At 37.1% G+C, this 25,503-nt stretch overlaps 1 long non-coding RNA gene across 4 annotated transcripts in view; it reads right to left on the bottom strand.

Annotated features, from left to right (window-relative positions):
* LOC102900237 overlaps window positions 1-15,127 on the bottom strand; it is a 166,338-nt gene extending 151,211 nt beyond the window's left edge. The window contains exon 1 of one of the 4 annotated variants that reach the window (XR_006586248.1): window positions 13,845-15,127. This is a non-coding gene — a long non-coding RNA (uncharacterized LOC102900237). The remainder of the gene's footprint in view (window positions 1-13,844) is intronic. The other 3 variants (XR_006586244.1, XR_006586247.1, XR_006586245.1) reach the window with 3 other exon arrangements.
* Between the last annotated feature and the right edge of the window lie 10,376 nt (window positions 15,128-25,503).

Below are 25,503 nucleotides of genomic sequence, written 5' to 3'. Positions count from 1 at the left end.
ATTTTTATCAAGTTAGATGTGGGTCTACTCCCAAAGGACTCCCAAAGGACTTAAACATTCTATTTCTAAATGTAAATAATAGTTTTCCACATACTCATTGCACCATTCTTTTCTGACAGCAACAGAAACAACACTGTTGTTCTGACAACAACAACAGCCAACAACAACAACAACAACAACAACCACAACACTAAGAAATCAACTGAAATAACCCCCTTTGTTTTATAGAATAAGTAAAGAGATTTAGGAAAGGTAAATAGCTTTAAAACTTTTAGGGAGATTTCAACATTTAAACCATTTAAACATCCTTATTTGTTTAACAGTCTTGATAAAAATGATTTTAATTTCATTGCCTCTCTTGACTTGGTAAAATGAGTGGTTTAATTTTCATTTTTGAGGATGGCGTTAAATTAATCATACTGAGGCTCAGATGCATGGAGTTTTGTTCTTGCATTGAAGCAGGCTAAGTCTGAAAATTTACCAATGTGTCATTTTCCACTTATGAACCCACACAAACAATGTGCAACTTAGAAAAAGCCTTACAAAGTTGATTCAAATAATTCCTAGTCAGAAAAATTAATCAAATGTTAGGTTTTCATGGAGAAATAGAGGCTAGCCTGTTTTTTTGGGCACCTCAAATATTCTGTCTGCTTCAACCCTGGACAAATTCCAGCAGTGTCTTCTAATGGCTATGATAATCACAGCATTACATCTCATTCCACAGAAGAGCAAATCATTATAAAATAATTGATCATTTCAAATGCAGTCAAGACAAAATGATTAACTCTTAATCAAGAATCTGAGTGATTATATGGGCCCATAGAACAAAGTGATTGCATCACCCACTTGAAGACATGAGGATTGATTCTAGAAAAATCAGTGTCTCAGGATTGGTTCCAAAAACATCCTTTGAGCAGAGTTGGCCTTGGGTAAAACTGGGAAAGACAACGTTTTTTCTCCCACACTAATGCTTCTTAAACTTTGGCGTGAATCAGAACCATTGGAGGGCTTGTTAAGACACAGATGGCTGGGCTCCATCCCTAGAGTTTCTTATTCAGTACATCTGGGATAAGTCTTGCTACTTTGTTTTTCTAACAAGTTTTTAGTTGATGGTAATGCTGCTAGTCTGGGAACCACAGTTTGAGAACTACTGCCCTAAAAGAAAGAAAAAAAAAATTACTCATCCTTGTATATCCAAACACTAGTATGCTATATTTTAAAATTACTGAATGAACATAGTGATAGTAATTAACACTTACTGAGCCCTTACCTAGTACTTACTACGCCCTTTGCCATAGGTCATTTAATTCTCTTAAGAATCCTCCTAGGTAAGTACTTTCATTACCCCTATTTACAGATGGAGAAACTGAAGATAGAAGAAGTCAAGTAAGTAGCCTGAAGTCACAAAGATAGTGAAAGATACAGCTGACTTTTGGGCTGGGCAGTCCGACTCTGGAGTACAGTGTTGACTCTGCTCTTCATAAACATCTCTTACAGAGAAATTGTTATACAGTGACAAGAGAACAGGCCTTGAAGTCAGAATTGCAGCAGAACCTAAACTTCACAACCCGTTTGCAAACTATAGATAACAGATTAGTATCTTTTAACTGTTGTGCCCTTATAAATCAAATGGGTATCATATCTTGGCAGGAAGGTTCGAAAATAAAAATCAAATAACGTAAGTAAAACACTTAGATGAAAGCCTAGCGTGTGTGGTGGTCCACAAATGGTAACCATCCCCTGCTCACAGCAGCTGTAACTGCAGACACATCAAGAATTAACTTCCCAACTCTACTATCCACCCATCCAATCATATGTTAAATATTTATTATGAAACCAACATGGGGTTGTTTTCCAAGAGCTATAGATCTGTATCTATAGATCTAAACAACAGGATCATTCTATGAGCACTACAAATGAAGTGGATTCAGGTGGAGACCAGACAACTGCAAAGGGTAGAGGCCCTGCTTACCAAATGGGGTTGGGCGTTTTCTCCTGAGCAGCCCTCCCAGCAGCCCTTTGGCCTGTTCATTCCAAGTACCAGCTCATCACCTATGTATTCAGTTGTTCAGGACAAATGCCTTTGTGAACTTTGATATTGCCAATAAACAAGCAATGTAGCCTACTTAATAGTTGCTTCAACCTTCCAAGTGGTAAATCCATTTGTTTAAGGAGTTTTTACTTGCCTCCTTTGGCTGTAGTAAATTTGCCATATGGTACACTGCAGATGTAGTGCTACCCGGTGATTCACGTCTGCAGATATATGGGGAGATTTCCATAGCAACAGGCCACCAGAAAAATGAGACAAAAAGTCTTTGTTATATAACAGGATTTTTTTATTTTGTTTTTGTTTTTATGCTGTGAGGGCAACTGGTTTGCGTTTCTTATGGATTTAAATGAGGTGAAACACTGAATAATTACATTAATAAATTTCTCCTGTATGTTATGCCACAGAAAACATACATTATGTTGCACACCTGAAACTAAAATAATGTTATATATCAATTATATCTCCGTTAAAAAAGAGGAACACAAACACTTAACAACAACTGAACCAATTAATGAAATTTCAAATTCCAGTCTCCTTATCTTTCCTAATCATAAGTCAGAAATGTACTGCATAAGTCAATCAATAAAGGGCATGAAACATGTAATTTGATGTAGAATAATATCCTACTAATATTTATTTATTATTTATAGGGATATACGAAGTCCCTATTATAAGCCAGCCACTGAGATGAACAAAGGTCTTTACAAAGCTCCAAGTCTAGTAGGAAAAAGAAACACCAGCAGGTACATTCAATACATTATAATTGATAGTGTGGTATCAGCAACAGCAGGAGTGTCTTTATTGATAACACAAGAGGTCAGTTTCTTGAATCAACCTTCACTGCTAAAGCAACCTAAAATCCTGGATAAGATATTAAAAATAAATTTGAAGGAGCACCTAGGTGGCTCAGTTGGTTAAGCGTCTGACTTCAGCTCAGGTCATGATTTTGCTGTTTGAGCCCCATGTTGGACTCTGTGCTGACAGCTCAGACCTGGAGTCTACTTCAGATTCTGTGTCTTTCTCTCTCTCCCTCTGACCTTCCCCTATTTGCACTCTGGTTCTCTATATCAAAAATAAATAAACATGAAAAAATAAAAATAAATTTGAATACATTTATTTGAATAAATAATCGATATTTATTTATTATTTATTAATTCAAATATTAATTTGAATAAATAAATTTGAATAAATTCTTAGTTTGAAGAACTAAGTAGAGCTCTGTGGCTGGAATTCACTCTGAGGACAACTGCCAAACTATATGAACTTGAGTTCCAGCTTTCATAGACTCAAGGAATGAAAAAGACAGGAAACAAAGCCCAAGTACTGCCAAAAACAAGGAGCCAAATGGATTTCTCTGGTAAAGCTAGGGCCCATAAAAGTATAAGGACTTCTTTGGGATAAGGATGATCTAGCACCAAATCCAAAACCAATTAAATCTCTTTCAGTGGACTGAAAGGTTTTTGTCTTGAACCTTGACCCTGAATCTCAAATGAAAAATGACTAAGAATTGACAACCATAACATAGCCTTTACCCAAGTTTTTGATATGTAATTTCAACTTCTGATTCAAAAGAAACCCAGTCACAGATTTAGAGTGATCCAGCATTTGGCCAGTCACCTCTGTAGTATTCACTTTCATCTCAGGCCTCAAATAATTCTCCTCAAATAAACCTCCAAGGAAAATAAGCTCGTGAAAAAGAAAATAAAAATAAAAACTAGATTCACAAGGAAACAAAGTACCATTAATAAGTACTGTAAACAACATGTAACAGATCCAGTCTTAAAAAAAAAATCACAGTAAGTGATCACATATAGATTTCAAGTAACAGTGCTTAAACTAAATAATATGCTTAAAGAAATAAAACACGTTGAAAATGTCTAGAGAGGAGAAACTAAAATCAACAAGATTGAAAATAGCTCAAAATTGAACAGGCATGTTGAGCCAAATATTAGAGTGAAAAGAATAGGGAATTCATAAAGTAGAAGATGGATCTGAAGAAATTATCTCAAACCAGTATGGAGAAATGACATGGAATATATAAAAGAGGAGCAAAAAGACACAGATGACTGGAGTAAGAACATCTAACACATCTCAGAGTTCCAAGAGAAGAAAAGGGATGGACATTAGCAAAACTGAACTGAAATTCTGCTGACAATTTTGTAGTACAAATAAGAAACAAATCCACACTTTTATGAAGCCAAATAAATCACAAGCAGGATAAACAAAAAGATCCTACATACATTACAGCGAAACACAGAACAATAAAGAAAAAGAGATCATCTTAAAAGCAGGCAGGCTTTTAAAGTAGAGATAAAAGGGGAGCCAATTTCTCAGGAGTAACAATACAAATCAGAATGATATATTCCATGTATTGAGAGAAAATAACTACAATCTAGATTTCTAAGCCCATTAGAAACATCTCTGTAAAACAAGAGTAGAATGAAGACATTTTCAGACAAACAAAAACAGAAAGCCTTTACCAGCAATAGCCCTACACAAAAGAAATTCTTAAGGGTGTATTTAAAACAGAAGGGAGTTTCTCCCAGATAGAACTGCAAGAAGCAACTAAAGCAAAACAAGTAGTAAATATGTGACTAAATATCAACAAACACTGACTACATAATAAAATATTGGAGATTCAAAAAATAAAAGGTAGAAATATAGGATAATGATAGCATTAGGGCCCATGCTAATGACCTAATTTTAACTTAATCACTTATTTTAAGGCCCTATCTTCAAATATCCTCATATTCTGAAGTACTGGGGGCTGGGGGCTTCAACATGAATTTTAGAGGGACAGAATTCAGTCCACGAGAGAGGCCTAGAAATCTCAGGAAGCAGTCCTGAGTGATCAAAAGCACAAGGGGTCTAGGAAAGAGGTCTGTGGAAATGGGGGTGGTGCAGGGAAGACCACTGGATGCATTTGCTATTAAGAGGTAATTGGCTCTTTCTTGGGAGAGTTTGAGAAGAAGCAATGATAGGTACATAATCTTTGAACAAACAAATAATGTAACAATGATTAATTCCAGGAAACCAAAATATACAAGATAAACATAATAAACTGCATAGTGAAGGTATGAATTATACTTAGTCATAATAACAATGTGGTATAATGATTTAATGAAAACTCTTATAATCTAACTGTACTGAGAGGATGGACAAAGATATTGGAAAATTAGGTTGTGGCTCAAGAGAGAAGTGGTCCAAGACTTTCTATACTAGAAAGCCAAAAGAAGTTTAAGATGGAAAAATGGAGGAATAATATGTGCATGTTATTTAGAATCTCAAATGGGAGAAACAATCAAAAGATTTGAAAATGATATGCTTTGGGGATCAGGATTTAGTAGTTAGGGAGTGGCAGAAAAGGGAAATATGTGCATGTGTTACTTTGATAAAATAAATTTAATGTGGATGGTTAGAACAGTATTACATTGCTTTCTTCATTTCAGATTCTAAAATGCATGTTATAGAAAGTTTGAAAAATACAGAGGTGTTGAAAGAAAACACTCCACTGTTAACATGGTTATCTCACACATATAATGTACCTGCTGTTTTATAATCTCATTACTTAAAAGCATATGATGATTCACCTATGACAATCCTCTACGTTTTTTTTTAAGTAAAACAAAAATGCAATGAGACCCAAAGTAAAGGCCACTAATTCTCCATGGAAAAAAGAGGAAGACTCCACAGAAGAAATGACATTGGATGGGGCGCCTGGGTGGCTCAGTCGGTTCAGCATCCGACTTTGGCTCAGGTCATGATCTCGCAGTCCGTGAGTTCAAGCCCCGCGTCCGGCTCTGTGCTGACCGCTCAGAGTCTGGAGCCTGTTTCGGTTTCTGTGTCTCCCTCTCTCTCTGGACCCTCCCCCGTTCATGCTCTGTCTCTCTCTGTCTCAAAAATAAATAAACGTTAAAAAAAAATTAAAAAAAAGAAATGACATTGGAACTGGGTCTTAAAATATACTAACAAAATAACTGAGCTGTGACTATGGATCAGACAGTTGGCTAAATGCTTTCCATGCACCATACCATTTAATTCTCATAATAAATCTGAAAGCTAGTTACTATGATCAATCTCAATTTAACATTGTTGGAATTAAGGCTTAGTGGAGTTTTTGTTCAAGGTCATTTGGCTGATATACAACAGTGCTAGAAGGTTAAATGCCATGACTACATGGTAAAGAGTGTCCTACATGTTGGTTTAGAGTAGTCCAGACGCCCAGCTTCCCTGACTCCAAGGCCTATGTCTGTAACTTCTTCATCATACACACGAGTTGGTAGGTGAATAAAGTTGGAAGTACATTGAAGACAGAAGGAACCACATATTTATTAATTCAGAAGTATGAAGACTTAAGTCCTGGAACTAAGACATTTTTCTCCTGAGTATAAAATATAATAATGTTTGTACAAAGAGATTTGGTTAAAGAGATTAATCAGGGCTGCAATTTAACAAACACCTGGATTAGCATGGACTTCCATTAACCGGTCTGCTCATCAAGAAGGGACAGCCAGGGGCGCCTGGGTGGCGCAGTCGGTTAAGCATCTGACTTCAGCCAGGTCAGGATCTCGCGGTCCGTGAGTTCGAGCCCCACGTCGGGCTCTGGGCAGATGGCTCAGAGCCTGGAGCCTGCTTCCGATTCTGTGTCTCCCTCTCTCTCTGCCCCTCCCCCGTTCATGCTCTGTCTCTCTCTGTCCCAAAAATAAATAAACGTTGAAAAAAAAAGTTAAAAAAAATAATAATCCTATCAACAACAAAAAAAAAAAAAAAAAAAAAAAAAAGAAGGGACAGACAGCCGTACCCTCAACCATCAGAGTGCAAGATGGTTTATGAAGGCACAGGATAAACATAACTCAGTTTTGACTTGGTATTAAATAATTTAGAACACTAATTTTATATGAAAACAAAGCAAATACATCATGGAATAAAATGCAAAATGTATGACTTTTTAAGTCAAAGCTAAACACTTCAAAGATATATGTATTTTTTTCTCTTTTGGAAGGCTCTTTTAATAAGCTGCCCGATCTCAAGGGTCCGAGTTGGATTCTCTCTCTCATTAGTAGTCTTAAGTGTAAAGTTTTTAAGAAGTACTCCATGGAAAATATGAATCTAATTGAGAAGAACATGATTGGTCAGATTGTTTTAAATGTTATTTACTCCTAAGGAAATATCATTACACATAACCATAATAATAAAATTTAATCATAGTTTTTTTCTTTTATTGACCCCATACTGAAAATATATTCATCTGAATCAATAGTAGTGTTGATTTAGGAACAATGTCAGTGGGTGAGAAGCTCTGGTCTAAATTAGGAAACAAAAATCCCCAAGTTTATATTACTGCTGTATACTGACCTATCTCCAAAAATTTCTTAACACCCAGTTGGTCTTCCCACTACCAAAATAATTAGCTCACCTAGAGACAAGACTTATTTGCAGAACTTCAGACAAAACCCATCAGCAGATTGAATGTATCTCTTTTCAAACAAGTTCTAGCAACATGAAGAAACTGCTGTAAACTGCACCTTACAAAATGAAGAAATAGGTTGTCTGCTATAGTTAGCTTTCTAGAAACCCAGCAGCTTCTAAATACAGTGTGGTGTCCTGGGTTGGATCTTGAAATAGAAAAAGGAGTTCAGTGGAAAAACTGATGAAATTCAAACACAGTCTAGAGTTTAGGTAATATTAATTTACCAATGATAGTTTCTTAGTTATGACAAATGTGCCATGGTAATTTACAATTAGCATCAGAGACAATGAATGAGGAATATATGGGATTTTCCTGTACTATCTTTACAACATTCCTGTAAATCAAAATTATTTTGAAATAAAACATTAAAAATAGTTAAAATCATTGACTTCAACCTTATGAAAATAGAAATATTTGCTGATCTGATGCTAAATCACCAAAGAGGACTTAAAATTATTATAAAGTATGTTTAGATTTTCTAAAATTTTCTCCTTCTTACTTAGATATTCAGAATGCCTTATTCATTATTAATAACTCTTACATTTATTAGATATTTGATCTAGTTCCATCTGGATATTTTAAGGCAGGTATCCATTTTTAAAACCCTACTCAGGTTGGCAGTTAAAAATGTTTAAGATATATAATTATCTTCCATCTGTATTATAGGGATGTGGGTTTGCATCCCTCCCTGCTGGCATAAAACACCTAAGCATGTTAGGAAACTAAAGGTGAGAGAAGTATTCTCTTCCTGTGACTCTTTGTTTAGATTCAAAAGTTTCTACTTGTAAATCATTCAAGGTCTGCACCACAGAATATTCACAGAGAATTCAGTCTGGTTAGTATCAAGCCTGGAGCCTCCTTGGGAACATAAAAGCAAGGCTCTTGGGAACATAAAAGCAAGGCTCTTTGAGGACTGTGTGATGCTAAATGGAACACCCTGAGTAATCCCTCTAAAGACCCCTCCACCTAAAAGACACCTTGCCTCAGCTTTTCTCCCTTATCTCTCTGGCTCTTTCAAGTAACTCTTGCTCCTTGATGTCCACAGATTCCCAGCTTTGGACACAACTTCTCTTTTGGAGAATTGACTGCTTCATCTGCATTTCTTGATCATGTCTTTCTATCATCCTTGAACTCAAATCTTCTAAATTCTGTAAATTCTGCATGGTGACTGCACTCTCAAACCACCTGTTCTAATATGTTTGATGACGAATCGCAATGTTGTCAAATATATATACCACATGTCTCTTCACAGTTACTATACATGAGAAAGGCATTCAAGATGTTTCCTCAAATTCCAAGAGAAAAAGTCATTAATGGGTAAGAGAGCTCCAGGGCCTATAAGAAACAAAAAAAGACTATTGCCCAAAGCAGGTATGAACAACAACAACAACAACAACAACAACTCAACATTTTTGCCAGAACGAAGACACTGATCTTTCTGATTAGAAGACTTTGAAAATAGCACTTTGTTATCTTTTTGAAATCTCAGGTTGCTCATCAATAAAATGGGATATTACCTATGGCACAGGACTATTTTGAAGATTAAAACTGTAGCATTGGGGCACCTGGGTGGCTTGGTTGGTTAGGCAACCAACTCTTGATTTTGGCTCAGGTCATGATCTCATGAAATTGAGACCCCTGTCAGGCTGTCTATGCTGAGAGCATGGAGCCTGCTTGGGATTCTCTCTCTCCTCTCTCTGCCCCTCTTCGGCTGGCTCTCTTTATTTCTGTCTCTCTCAAAATAAATAAATTAATATTAAAACAAAACATGTGGCATTTAGTGGTACTTTTACAGGCAATAAGTAGTACTCAGTGAATGGTAGTTATTTTTCATGATTTTTATCGTTATGTCTGGATGATATTTTAAAATATTAACAGATTTTTCAGTCAAGCTTGTTGCCCTGTAACTTATTCATTGACATGTGGTCCATGTCATCCACTGATTCAGGGGAGGGAAGTTCTAATAAACTTATAGAAAAGTACTTTGAGTTTCTGAAGTTCAAGTCCTATAGAAACATCGAACACAGAAAACAGTCTCAGAGATCTGCATCCCACCATAGAAACTAGATAGCATCCTGACACAGGAATGGAGGGAAAACTTTATGGAAAAGCTAGAGTAAAAGTGGGGCCCTTAATACGGAGGAATTTTTATGCTGCCTTCTGGACATGGTCCAAGCGAGGGAGAAAGAACCATAGGAATCACAAACAGATGCAGACCAATTTTCTCAATGGTGGGCCACAAAAAGCTCTTTAAGTGCAGAACTGAAAGAAGAAATTGAGACAGCTAAGGCAGGCTGTAGAGAGAAGTATGGTAAGGAGGAAGTAGCCCACACAGAGAATTCTGGATAGGCAGTAACAAGGGTAAGACAATACTGGTAGATCTCAGTGACTCCAAGCAGTCACTGGGATTACAGCCTGGTGACAAAGGGGTAGGGTGAGGAAAAACAAAAGACTAGTGATAATAAAAGGACATCAGAGCCCACAAGTCCCTGTGATCAGATTGAGGAACTTAGACTTTAGAAGGATAGAAGCTACAGAGTGGCAGTACTTGAATAACATACTTTAGAGGATCATTCTCACTACTCTGTAGGAAGACACTGGAAAAGGGCAAGAACAAAAGCAGGGAAACTGAGAAGTCAATGAAACCATCCAAATAAAAGACTTATTTGGAGCAATGGGAATAAAGATAACTGAACATATTTGCTGTATATTTTGGATACTGTGTTAGCCTGAATAATCCAGCCCACACCCCTAGATGTTCATACCCTAATATCTAGAATTTGGGAATATGTTATGGTAGATGGCAAAAGAGACTTTGTAGATGTAATTCAGGTTATGTACCTTAAAATGAGGACATTACCTTGTATTATCCATGGAGGTCCGATCTACTCTATTCACATTAATGCTTAAAAGGAGAATTCTTAAAACTCTGTCCAGCTAGAAATAGAAGAGGACTTTAGAGACATGTGGTATAAGGAGACGTCAGATATTCAAAGTGTGAGAATGATTTGACAGGCCATGCTGCCTCCTGAACATAGTATGGGCTGTGCCTAAACTGATGGGTTTAATGCAGCTCACAGAGTTCCAAGGTACCCTAGTGTGGGCAGGTGCAGCAGAATGTCTCCTGTGTACCCAACAGAGTCTTAGAGATGGTAAAGGATGAGAGATAACACCAGAGGGTTTTTTTAAATTCCCAGATGGCTTAAGAATATCAGAAGGATCTATAGACAGGAATAGAAGCTGGGTTGAAAGAGTGATGAATCCTAAAGGCCACCCACCTACACCCCATTGCCTTGTCACCATGTGATAACACAGACACAACCCTGGGAAAAGAGTCGGGGGAGATTTCAAATGGACTTGGAGGAACTGCAACTTGAAATAGAAATGTGATTTAGATGAGGAAGAATAAAATAAAGGTACATTTTTTGAATATGTATGTTTCTAGCCTGCCATTGATACTCTTGTCATTAAACTACTGCCATCATCACTGCTGTCACCATCAGTCTTTATTATCATCATCATATAACACTGAGAGGTAAAGTAGGAGTCCAAAGAGTGAAACAGAGCAAGAGGAGGTGAAGATGCATGGTAGAAAGGGAAAGCTATGGTAGTCCATTTCATTCTCTGTCTGGCGTACTGCCAGCAGACGAGGAGGCCAGGGGAAGTTCACTAGGTTGTTCTTGCTCAAAGGGCAAGTGCTGGACAATAACACTGCAGAGACTCATCCTGTGCACATGGGCATGGGCTCCATGCTCTAACTTCCTCATTTACTCTTTTGCTATCCAGTGATTGCTTATTCATTTTCTTTTTCTCTATTTTTTTTCCCCAATTTATTCATCAGCTTTTCTGATTACTAAACAACATGCTTTAAATTTGGCACACTGACTTTGTGATGAATAATTATAAATGCACATATTTATTTTCTTTCTTAAACATTTTAAAAAGCTAATTCATCTACAACCTTCTGTTTGAACAGTACAATCACTTGAATGGATTTAGGAAACAGCATGCTCTATAATAATCTTTAGTGATACATTTGAGATTTACTACCTTCATGGGAATTAATCTCTGATTCACCTTGAAAATACTCTGACAGATCTCTGCTCTTTTCCCTCTATGCCTATAAAGTTATGCTGTCCTCAAATTAACTTTGGTTATTATATTGTGTAGTTTATTAAATTTTTGAAACATTCCTACAAAAAATTTGTATTTGCTCATTCTCAAAATGAGGAAATAGAGGATTGGAAAGGTAAGTAATGACACACACAGAACATTCTGGGAAAACCAGACAAACTCTTCCTAGTAGGTACCTCTGAGCTGTGGGAATAGTGGGAGGTGAGGATAAAGGTCATATTACCAACTTTCTCTATTGCTGGAATTTCTTTTTTACTGAAAACACATGTTAATTAGCAATTTAAATTTTTCAAAAAATAAAATTACCCTATAATCCTGACTACCCTGTTTCTTAGCTTGATTTATATACACTGGAATAATTTGTGGCTATCTTCGTTTCCCTAATTAATTCTTGGCTTCTGTCAATTGAATGTTCAGTCCAGTTGATAATTCTTTTTAATTTTTTAAATATTTTTTTTATAAAGATAGAGTGTGAGCGGGAGAGGTGCAGAGAGAGAGGGAGACATAGAATCTGAAGCAGGATCCAGGCTGTGAGCTGTCAGCACAGAGCCTGATGCAGGGCTCAAACCCACAAACTGTGAGATCATGACCCGAGCCAAAGTTGGACACTTATCCAGCTGAGCCACCCAGGCGCCCCCAGTTGATAATTCTTTGAACCTTTTTCCCCTGATTTTCCTTTGCTAGATTAGCCATCTGATATAGCTTATTTTTCAATAATTATTTAGTGAGGGATATTTATCCAACACCCACTATGTGCTCAGCATTGTAATAGACATTGTGGAAGACACAGAATAGTGGTTAAAATAGTAAAAAATAACAATGGATAATGTGTATCAAACACTCGTAGGCCAGAGAATATTTTAAGAGCTTTACACAAATTTATTTCCCATAGCAACAACCCAATGAAGTATATCATTATTCTCTCCTTTCTATAGATGAGGAAATTAAGTTTTAGAGAAGTTAAAGAAATTCCCCAAGGTCAATCAGCTTGTAAGATATAGGTGGAATTTGAATGCAACCTGTTTGACTCCAGAGGTCAGCTTCTCAAGTGACTCTGCAAGGGGTTTACTGTAGAGCTGGCAAGACTCATACCCACACATATCAACGAGCCAAAAACTATCTCCAAAACAGTATTGAGCAAAGGTCACAGTTTATACCATGAAAAATATTTGTTATATAAAAGGCATTCAGTTTAGGACTGTGGAATACACCAGATAAATAAATACAAAAGAGCATGGATCAGAGTTCAGTACTATAGGAATTCAGAGACCAGCAATGGATATCGTAGTTAAGGAAAACTTTGTGAGAAGGAGGTGGGTTTTAAAGCTGAGGTCAGAGCAAAATTTACAAAGGGGAGCCAGAAAGGGTATAAGCAAAGGTCTAGGGTCATAGTCTAGGCTGTTTCTCCAAAAGAGAAGAGGTGGCTTTGCTTGCATGATGGGTACATACTGAGGAATGCTGAGGAACATACCTGGGAGAACAGGGGAAGTGTCTGTGACACTGGCACCTTGGAAGCTTGGCTCAGCAGATTTAATGCAGCATAGAAGCAGGAGTGATGGTAATAATAGTAATAACACATAGGCTTTACAGTTGGCCCTGTTCTTGCAAAGACATTGTCTCACTTAATGTGTTTGTGGAATATTAATCTGGTAAGAAATTGATTGGAAGAGAGAGGGCCTAAAGTCAGTGAAGCCCATTAGGACATTAGTATTAGCCAGAAGTACAATGAGGACAGTCTGAACTGGGGTCAGGATAATTAAGGGGAAATGGAGGATTTAATAGCTACTGAATGTCAACTGCACATCAGAGACTTTATACACACTCTCCAGTGTTCAGAACAATTCATTATAGATGGTGTTCTTGCATGAGGTCAAGGCCTGGTTCAAACACTAATTGTGTGACATTAGTCAAGTTATACAAATTTTCATTGTCTCGTTTTTGCAACAAAATACTTATTGAGCACCTAGTATAATGCTAAACAGTGGAATAGGTCTCTGGGGTAGAGTGGTGAGCTAAACAATCCCTGTGCTTATGAAACTCTCAGTCTATGAGGATAACTGATATCAATATATAAATGCAGCAGTTTCCTACTGCTGCCATAACAAATGACCACAATGAGTCAGTTTAGTGGCTTAAAACAAAACAAACAAAAACAATAAATAAAAGACCTGAAAAAAGTTTGTTACTCACTGTTCTGTAGTTCAGAAAGCTAGGCTGCTTCAGTTGGTGTCTCTGCTCCTGGTTTCACAAACCCCAAATTAAGGCATCAGCCAGCTGGGCTTTTACCGGAAGGCTTTGCTTCCTGCTCATTCGATTGTTGGCAGGATATAGTTTCCTGTGGCGGTAGGACTAAGGCCCATTTCTTTGCTGGCTGTTAACTGGGGGCCTGCCTTAAATTTTCAAGTCTCTCTCCAGCCTTACAAACAAGGCCCTCTGACAGAGAGCGAGCAACAATCCGCCACATCATTCTCAAGCTTGGGATCACTGACCTCTCTTTATACCTCGTCTCTTTGAAGCCCTTTTCTTCTTCCAGCTGGAAACAATTCTCTTCTTTAAGAACTCATGTGATTAGATTGGATCTACCTGGGTAATTGCAGCTATTCTCCCTATGACTTTAAGGTCAGTAAGTTTGATTATATCTTCAAATTCCTCTTTGCCATGTAACATAATGTATTCACAAATTGCAGACATTTGGATATAGGTATCTTTGTGTGAGGACATTATTCAGCCTACTACAACCTTCAAAATATATCTCAAATATATTCCATTCTATCTCCACTGCCCAAATCAGTCTTTCATGTGCACTGCTCCCATGGTCTTCTAACCAGTTTCTCTGCTTTTGTGCTTGACTCTTTCCAGTCCCTTCCCACAGATCTTCTCTTCAAACTAAGTATCAGTTTGTAACAATAGAAAAAGCATAGCACTTACAAGGTACTAGGCAGTATTCTAAAAACCATAAATACAGTGATGCATTTAACTTTACCAAGAATTTTATGATGCAAACAATATTATTACTTCCTGGGATCAGGATTATTACTTTCTGTGGGATCAGAGTGATCTTCTAAAATTGGTTACTCAAGTCATGTCACTCTATAGCTTCTGTTGTTCAGTTGCGAGCTTAAAGAGATTTTTGTTGATCACTCATTGGAAAACTGGTCCTCTAGCTGTTCCTTATGGAACACTTCTTCCCTTCATCCTAAGTATCAATTTGTAACAATAGAAAAAGCATAGCACTTACAAGGTACTAGGCAGTATTCTAAAAACCATAAATACAGTGATGCATTTAATTTTACCAAGAATTTTATGATGCAAACAATATTATTACTTCGATTTTACAGGTGAAGAAACTGAAGCACAAAGAGGTTAACTAACTTGTCCAAGTTAATAGCCAATAGGTAAAAGAACTTCAAGGGGTCCAGCTCCACAGTGTATAACTCTTAATATGTAACATTGCTGGGGTGTCTAGGTGACTCAGTCAGTTAAGCATTGGACTCTTGATTTCTGCTCAGGTCATGATCTTATGGTTCATGAGATCAAGCCCCATGTCAGGCTCTGTGCTGACAGCATGGGGCCTGCTTGAGATTCTCTCTCTCTCCCCCTCTCTCTGCCCCTCCCCTGCTTGCTCACTCTCTCTCTCAACATAAATAAACATTAAAAATATGTAACATTGCTATTATCTATGCGTAATAAGAGATTTACCTGTCAGCTTATTATAGTAAGCAAAATAATTTCCTTCCAAAGAAGTCCATATCCTAACACTCAAATCTGTAAATATGTTACATTACATGGCAAAATTGATTTTGCAGAGGCAATTGCATTTTTTTTCTTAGCTGGCATTAAGATGTGAAGAGTATTCTGGATGGACTCAATCTAATTATATAAGGCCTTTCAAAGCAGAGAATTGTATCCAGCTGGAAGCAGAGGTATATAGTACAAGGGGAAAGCAGAGGGAGTCAAAGCATGAGGGAGCTCTGAAGCCACTACTGCTGAAGGGACCCTGCAGAAGGTATGAGAAGAAATGCTATCAATTTCTAGGATCAAAGACCAGCCCCCAATTGACAATCAGCAACAAAACTGAGACCTCAGTCCTATAACCACAAGGAACTGAACTCAACCAGCAGTCTTAATGAGTTTGGAAAAGGATTCACCCCAGAACTTCCAGAAGGAAACTCATCCCTGCCAACATCTTGATTTTAGACTTGTGAGACTCTAGGCTATGAACGAACTCAGTCATACTGTGCCCAAACTTTGGACCTTCAGAACTGGGAGAATCGATGTTTTAAACTGCTAAATTTGTGGTAGTTTATTATTGTAGTAATAGAAAACTAATACAGAGGTGAACTAATCAGGGCTTAGTTATTATTAGAAGTAGGAGAAGTGAGTTATCAATAATAACAAAGGTTTTAGGGTTGAAAAACTTGACTGTCCTCATTTATTGAGTCAGGGAAGGAATCAGAGCTGAAGAGTTAGGTTTTTAAGGGAGACCTGGGTAGCTCAGTCAGTTAAGTATTCAACTCTTGATCTCAGCTCAGGTCTTGATCTCAAGGTTGTGAGTTCAAGCCTCACACTGGGCTCCATGCTTGGTGTGGAGCTTATTAAAAAAGAAAGAAGAAGAAGAGTTAGTTTTTAATACATTAGGTTTTCAATATGTCATAATTGTCATTGGGTATATCGACTTAAGCTCAAAAGATAGGTTTTGGGTTTGGGACAAGCACTTGGGGAGTCATTGTCATGTAGCATCATTTTCTTCATCTAAAAAACTGATATTAATATTAATACTAATTATGGTCATGGGTTGTTATGAGAAGCAAATGGCATAACGTATATAAAATAACAGAACAGTGCCTAGAATTTGATAGGTGCCCAATAAATGTTTGGTATTACATGATTTCCAGTTTCCTTATGAGGAAACTGATGCTCAATTTGAGAAATGTGTGCATGTGTCTGGCAAATAATGGAGCCAAGACTGAAGCCCAGATCTGCTGGCTCTTCAGTCTGTTCTTGGTCCTGTACCATAGAGGAGAGTAAGTCTTAATTCAACATGCAGAAAAAATCTATGAATGCTTTTTTCTAGTTGTCAAGGTTTTAGATTAGAAACATTAGAAACCATATATGATTAACTGAATTAAAGAAAGTAAAGCATTGGGTGCCTTGTAGAATCCTAGAAAAGCTGGAGAAATAGGCTAAAAGAATGGGCAGAAACCAAGGATGCCAAGCAGCTGGAAGCAGCCAGAAGAACTACTAAGTGAGCCTACCAGTGTCAGCAGCTGGAATTAGGCCTTGTGGTTGGCACTGTCACCACTAAAGGCACTAAGTATTGGGCATGCTGACTGTCACCACGAATCTGGAACCTGGATGTTGTGACTAATATCTCTGAAACCTCTGGAATAAACTCCCTACTGTCTCTGATTTTGGCTTAGGGTGTATTACCAAAGATACTATTATGGGCTGAACTGTGTCTTCCCTGCCCCTAGTGTCATATATTGAAGTCCTAACCCCCAGTACCTTGGAATGTGATCATATTTTGACATAGGGTCTTCATAGAAACAATCAAATTAAAATGATATCATTAGGGTTGGCCCTAACCCAATATGACTGGTGTCCTTACAAGAAAGGAAATTTGGTCATAGGCATGTACAGAGGGAAGGCCATGTTCAGACATAGGAGAAGACACCTCCAAGCCAGGTGGAGAGGCCTGGAACAGATCCTTCATCCAGGGCACTCAGAAAAGAACAAACTCCATCAACACCTTGATTTTGACCTTCCAGCCTTCATAATTGTGAGAAAATAAATTACTATTGTTTAGGTTGCCTGGTCTGTGGTACTTTGGTAGGGCAGCCCTAGAAAACCAATACAGATACAAAAGACAGTCATCCAGTACTTGGTCTGATGCTTGAATTTTCTCCATTGACGTCAGGACATCTACTCTTCTCCACATTAGAATTAGGTCCAGGATACTAAATATAGCTTTTAATATGCACTTTTCCTTCAACAAGTCTTACATTTTCCACATAATCTACAGCCATGATAATGCGGGAAATGCTTATATGGTAATGCAATTTCCATTACAAAAGTACTGATAAAATCCTTCACACTGACTTTTTTTGAAAGACTTGAACCTTTCAGACAAATTATCCTTTGAAAATCCCATTTAAAACCAATTTTGGGTGTTGCACAGATAATTGTACAATTAGATAATTAAACTCAATATATTTCTCTTTAATCTGTCCTTTCTCTGGCACTCCCTTTTCCAACAAATGAAAATTCTTTCCACCTGGCTTCTTAGTCCAGGAACCTGTGAGATATTTTTGACTACTGTCTCATTCAAATTCTTCAGTTAATCACCATCTGCTGTTGACTCAACTATCTAAAATAGTTGTCTGCTCCATCCACTTTATCGTCCTTTCTGCTCCTACCTTAGGCCACTGAAAAAAATCCTAACTGTCTGTTTTCACTACTGACTGCATTCCTCCAATCTTATCTCTGTATTCTAGCTAAAGTGTTTGTTTCTTCTATATTGCAAACTCAGCTCTGGCAAGTATTTAAATCCTTCACTGAATTTTCATGGTCCTCTAGAGCTCTGAAACTTCTTTGCCTGATGTATTCAGTTCCTGAGTATCTGGTCTTTGCTTCCCTTTGAGGTTTTACCTCTACTTTCTCCCCCCCAGTCCCACTCTTAGTTCCTATTACACTACCAGTCTCCTTTTTTGTGCTGTCTCTGGCCCTTTGTACTCAGAATCCCCTCTGCCTAAAACCTTTTTCCCCTCTTCCCAGAATTCCTCTTTTAACTACTTAAAGTTTCTATTTAGATATCAGATCTCTGTGCCTCATTTACTAGATGTGTCATTATAAAAATACCTAATGGGTACTTTATCTTCTTCATCAACAAAATGGGTATAAAATGGAATCCTCTTCATTGAGACATTGTATGGAATAAGAGGGTTAAGTTTTATAAAATGACCACTGCAAGCACTCAGTAAATGACTGCTGTTGCAATTCTTTTCATTATTCTCTTTTAGCAAGATTTCCGTGATCACTTCACGCCTGAACTCAAAACTGACCTTGGAATGCCTCGTGTATACTTCCACTGGACCACACATTTCCCCCATATGAGCACATATACCTTGTTTAAAGTACTGTATGGCTTATCCATGAGCTCCATGAAGGCACATTTGTATCTTTAATGCCAAGCATAATGTGGATACCTAATACATTTTTCTTGAAGGGATGAGATTTTTCTGTTGTCAGTTCTTCCAATAGAGGCATCAAGGTTGACCTAGAATTTGCTTTGGCAGGCATGACTTAAAGCTCGGGAATATCCCTCTGATTATCTACACCTGCGCCAGTCACAAGTATTTAGCAGAAAATTAAAGGCATAAGTTAGTGCCAGGAAGAGAGGGCCAAAGTAAACTAATGTTTACTGAGGGTCAAAATGATGCTAGCCAATGGTTATGACTCAAACTTTATAACAACTAAATGAGTCAGGCATTATTCCTCCAATTTTATAGATGATCCAACTGACGACTAAGTAAATGAAGACTTTTGTTCCAGATCATACAGATAATGTTAGTACTTACCACCAAACTAATTTTTGACTAAAGCTTTTGCACTTCCCATCTTACTGGGTTAAATAGTCATTCCCCATAGGGGAAAGCAGTGATGAAAATATAGAATATTAAGCACATATATAAAGATATTTGAAGATCTTCCTGGCATCTAAGATTACAAATAAATAGTTTTTACCTTTTTTGAATTAATCTTTCTACAAATTAACTACTCTTAAACAATCAGTGTTTGGCACTTAGCAAGCTATCAGTAAATACTTGGTGAATAGTCCACGTGTAAATGTTGCTTAATACCTTGTGATATGTGTCCAGCACTTCCCGGTGAATTCAATATAGGAAGCAATGCTTGTGCTCATTTTATGCAGCAACTGGACTCAGGCATCAGTAGCTACTTATTAACAATAATCATCTTTCACCCTCGAATTCAAACCGATGTTAGATCTTTCTTCAACTGGTGAAGATGTGACTCTGGGCGATCTGACTTTTTCTGTAGAGATGAAAATATCTAAGAGGAATCGAGTTATCCCCCTGAAATCTTGGTGTTCTTTCTTCCTTTATCACCAAGAAGTATCCTGGCTAGCCCAAAGCTTTTCTGGGATGAAGAAAATGCCAATGATGTGGGTGTGTCTGAACCTCATGGTGGGCATTTGTCATTTCATATTTCTCTGTTTTAATTCAAATCCTATACTATGGAAACAACATATGACATCCTAAAATAGTTCTGCCAGCTCATCTTCTGTTAACTTTAAAAACAGCTAACATTTACTGAGTACTTACTATGTGCTGACACTGAATAAAACTCATTACTGTCACCATCGTGCTTAATCCTAATAACAATGCTGGTAAATTTTAGTATTTTGTCCATTTTACAGGTCACTTATTCAAACTCCATCAGCCAACAAAAGGCTTAGCCAAAAGCCCATGTTTCTAACCACTATGCTATATAATTGATTTGGTAAAAAGTGCTACTATCCACAGGATACTAGAGAGCTGTTAGAATGGAATAACTTTTATGCAGTCAACAGTCTAGTAAAAGATTCTCTATTTAATGGCTTTCATAAATTTTGCTACTAGAAAGTGAATTACTGGTGCTTTTGTCTCTGCCTCTTTCTTTTATATGTATTTAATAGATTTCTGTCATGTATCTTTTGATCAAGGACCATGGTCTTATTTGTTGATATCTCTAATTACGTTATATAAAGCTTTGCAGGTAAAGACACACAATAAATACATTGTTAATTAAATGACCAGAAATGCTGCAGAAAACTCATAATTCATGCAGATGGTTGTCCACATGTTTCAGTTCTGACCTGTGGTTATCAAACATAAGAATACCAGACTATAGGTTATACTTGGTTTCTTTCTAATTGTGACTGCCTGGTTTTTCATTTACTGTTCTTCAGTGTAAAACAATTACCAAACTAGCCAAGCTCTTTCCTTAATTACATATTACCAAGATTATATTGAGTAGAATGAGTAAAATTATGTGATTTACTCTATATTCATGGGATAACACTATTAAAGTTTCTAAGTGACAAGTAGGAGCAGCAGGATTTTTATCGAGATATATTTGAAGAAACCCTCTTAATATTACTATTAGAAAAAAATGAAATAGAAGATAGGAGATGCATCTGATTTGGCCACTAATAAATTTGGGGCAAGGTTCTTGTGCTAGCATTTGGGCCACCATAATCCATTCATAATAATTTATTGATAACCAAGTTAATACCAGAAATTGAACCAAACTCTTAGTATATACCAAGAATGAATCTTTATGTATCCAGTACAGGAAAATGTTCCAGTACCTCAAATGGCTTCTGTCAGGTTGATCGTTGTGATGTATGTCATAGCTTCATTATGTAGTCCAGTGAGTCTACATAATGTCATCAGTGAGATTGAGCCCCAGGAAATAGGAAAATAACTTGCAAATTCCTTTGCTCGAAAAAACCCACCTTCTTTTGGAGGCTAGAAATATTCTTATCTTTGTGAAAAGAGGAAGATATAAAGAAAATAAAAAGAGGAAAAGGGCAGAGAAGTAATAACAGACATAGGAAAGAGAGAGATGTTAGACATTACAAATGAAAATGGATGGTGATTGCTGAAGGGATTATTAAACTTTGTTGGGGCTTGAACTAGAGAAAAGAAGTAAATTCCCTTCCTCCTTTGGTGACATTGAAAAACATGGAAAGTTAGCATGAGCCTTTGGTTTCAAAGTAAACAAACAGCACAGAGCTAAGATGCCTAAGTAAGTTTTAAATAATTGACTACTGGTTTCCTGAATATCAGAGAGTGGGGCACTCCTGAATGATAATCAGGATGATTTCTTTTCTACAAAGTCTAATGGAAGGACTGCCCACCTGTTTATTCAGTACAACATAGGTTCTCTTCTCAGAATCACTAGTACAGCATCCTGGGAGGAAAGCTTATTTGCAATAGTTTATACTGTTCCTAAATTAAGGTAGTAGTTAGTCACAGTTTAATCCAGTGATATATCTATTTTAAGAGCTTCTGTTTCATATTAATTCACTTTTTAAAATTCCAAAAGTGAGAAATGTGCTAAAATGGCATTATCATCAAAAGTAATGTAAAATTTATTGATGTACATAAATGTTTCCTTTGTGTAAGGCATACAGAAATCTGACTTAGAGCTTTTGACAGTTATCTATATAGAGTGGTTCACATTCAACTATTATTGTTTGTATACATTTTCCATTTTATTCACAACTAACTTTCTTTTCCTTGCCCCTCTTAATAACATCTTTTGCTTGCTTTCCAGAGAACACCTGTGTAAATACTAAGGTCATGCTTAACCTGTAGACCAAGAACAATTCTGAAAACAGCCTAACCCCTAGACCAAGAACAATTCTGAAAATAGCCTGCTTGGATCAAACCCAGATTCCCTTATTCTTGGCCACCTGGGACTTTGACCTCTTGTTCACCACCTATAAAATGATAATGATAACAGTAGGTTCTCATCTTATGGTTTTTGTAAGTATTAAATGAATTAATATAAAGTTCTTAGAATGGTATCTGATACTTCTAAGCATTTTTAAAAATATAAGCTATCATTACTATTCTGTTCAAGTAATTATACTTTATATTTAATCATTATAACTCCTCTAATATCTATATTTTCATCTCCATTTTGTTGGCTTGATTTTATAGATGAAGAAACTGAGGCTTAGCAAGTTTGCATCACAGCCAATAAGTAGTACATACGGGTCTTGAACTCAGATGTGCCTGGTTCTAAAGTCCTTCCCCTTTTCTCTGAACTTAACTTTATTTACATCCATTAACACATTAACTTTATTTACATCCAAATCCCCACCCTTCTCACCCACTCATCCCCAAAAACACACATATCCTGAATGGAGATGTTCTAATCTCTTATTTGGGCTTGGTTTTGTTCCTAAATTGTAGCTACCTGGTAAATACTCTGGGCACAAGGGTAGAATCCCTTCCAAAAGATGAGTGAATGTTCTCTGTCTAGAACACATTTTCTTGATGAATGTTTCTGAGCTTGGATGTTTGTCTGAAGACCAGGCCTCCCAAAGACCAGAGACAGTCTTGAATTTCAGATATGCTGTGCCTGCTTCTCAGAATGTACAATTCAACTTTGATATGAAAAACTCATTCTTCTTATCAATGGGTGAACAAATCTAGACACCGTGGAGAATAAAAGATGGTGCTAACTGGACTGGATGTGAGGACAATCATAAACCAGTATGTCCTGGGCAATATTGGATTGTGTGGTCACCTCACCTGCAACTTACTTCTGCTTTCTATTAAGGGACATTAGAAGGATAAATTACATAAGTAGTTCTCTGTTCTCTGAAATTTTACTGGCTATATTTTATCTTTCCTTTCCTCCCTTTATTTTCCCCTTTCTTTTTGTTGTTTGATACATTTTGTCACAGGAAGAGAGGCTGATAGGGCTCAGAGGCTGACGGATGCAATTATTGTCGAATAACCTGATTTTTTGCTGTCCAAATAAAGTGAAATTTGAGAAGTGTCATGAATGAACAAAGAAAAACATCCTAAGGGGGTGTTCAGAGAAAGAATAAGGATTTTCAGCTTACTATACCAGAGTAAATAATGTGGAAGAAGAAGATGACAGGGGAACCTGCAGCCCTAGAGAAGGTCAAGAATTTCCCTAGAGAAGAAACAATGAAGCATCATTAAACTGTGTTAGTGAGAGAGAAAGAGAGAAGAAAAAAATAAAATTTTAAATTGTTTGTTCTATATTTTGGTGAAAGGTCACATGAGACAAGTTGAAATCCTGTATTCCAAGTAAAGTTGTGCGAAGAGGCTCTTAGGCCCCCCCATTTAATGACATCCTAAGCCCAAAAGGAACCTCTTGTACATTTGGAGGCTTCCATTCTCACTGACCTATTCAGAGAGCAACTCCTGATTGGTATCTGGAAAATTAATGTGTGCCATAAATAGCTCTACATGTATGTGTATGCAAAAATTACAATAAACTGAACTACACAAATGAGTGTACTCTCTCATAGTCCTTTGACCCAAACTAACTGGTTCATTATTTTCTTTTTGCATATTATCTTTTGCATATTATCTCTACTTCAATCTGACTCTCCTGGAAATGACTTTACTTTGAAACATACAAGTTTCCGTGTTGGTCAAAATAGTTTGCCCTTATCAGCAAACCCCCACCTCTACCATACACACGATCCACTACCATTTGAAAGGCATTTTTCATAAAAAGTATGAGATTTGTCTCAATGGGAAGTTTATATTTGGCCAGGCTGGGCTTTGAAGCCATGGAAACAAGCTGTAGGAGAGTGTATTGGCTGAAATAGGCAGAGTGGGGGCTTTAGCTAGGGGATATCAGATCTTTTCCCCACCTCATCCATATTCCCTCCATTCTGAGACCCAGAAACATTTTGTTTTTTCTTAGATCATAGATTCCTTGTTTAGACAGCTCATTTGGCCCTACTGAGATGCACTGAGTAGGGGGCACCACAAAACTTATGTTAATGCCTCCATGTTTTATAGACAGCTACACCCAATTATGTCCACCTCTCCAAATCCCACACTGGTCAGACATAGGATTGGAGTACCTGGGTGGCTTGGTCAGTTAAGTGTGTGACTTTGGCTCAGGTCATGACCTTGTGGTTCATGAGTTTGAGCCCCGTGTCAGGCTCTTGTGTTGACAGCTCAGAGCCTGGAGCCTGATTTGGATTCTGTGTCTCCCTCTGTCTCTGCTCCTCCCCACCCCCACCTCACCCCCACCTGCTTATACTCTGTCTCTTTCCCTCTCAAAAATAAGTAAACATTTTAAAAATTTTTAATAAGAGAACAAGGGTTCTGATTCTTTCAAGTTGATGTGTATGGAAACTAAAACATACAGAAACATATACTCATTTTGAATTCATGGTTTTTCTAACCCATAACACTACCATTATTTCAACTTGTTTCAGGTGCTCTTTTGATATTTTCTTGCAATATATTGAAAAGTCATTATGTGTAAGGCCTTATGCCAAGCAGTTTGCACAATTATATGGACTTCTCATGAGAACTTTATGAGAGAGGAATCATTATTCCCACTGTAGTTGAGTAAATTAAGGCTCAAATAGGCTAATTTCCCAAACATTACAGAGCTATATTACAGGAGATGTGGAGCTTTATTCCAATTTGGCCTGATCCCAGGTCTTATGCTCTTAACCAGTATGATGAACTCCCTCTCAGATTTATATCATGTCCTTTACTTTTCTCAAAGTATACCTTACTAATTTTCATTGGCTATTCTTGCCATTTTCAGCATTGAGCTTTCTACAACTCTTCATCCATAAGTGGCTAACTTGGAAGTAAATCTAAAACAAAAGTTCACTTTCACCTAATTAATCTGCCTTGTGTATTTGGGGAAATTTAAAGTTAATTGGCAAACCTTAGCCAAAACTCTGAACAAACATGCATGGGACAGACCCGAAGCAACATAGCACAGACCTAGATAACTGAGCTGAGGTTTGAACCACTAACACAAGACTGCACCTAACTTCTGAAATACAAATGGTTGGGCAGATTCAAATCATCACAGCAAAAGTTTTGAAAAATAAATAGATTTGGGTCACCTGTACAAGTCTCAGAGTAATTTTTAAATTATGCATTCCAATAATACTTATAAACAAGCATAGCAATGATTTAAGGAACTGAACTGAGGTTTGAACCACCACTCACAGGAAACAGGACAAAACTTAGGGTCCATATCTCACTTGTTGATTGTCTGCTAATATAAAAATATCAGTGTTCTACAGAATATTATA

The sequence above is a fragment of the Felis catus genome, chromosome D1 (genome assembly GCF_018350175.1).
Source record: "Felis catus isolate Fca126 chromosome D1, F.catus_Fca126_mat1.0, whole genome shotgun sequence".
In the NCBI taxonomy this organism is placed as follows: domain Eukaryota; kingdom Metazoa; phylum Chordata; class Mammalia; order Carnivora; family Felidae; genus Felis; species Felis catus.
This window is presented reverse-complemented; position numbering and strand designations above follow the sequence as displayed.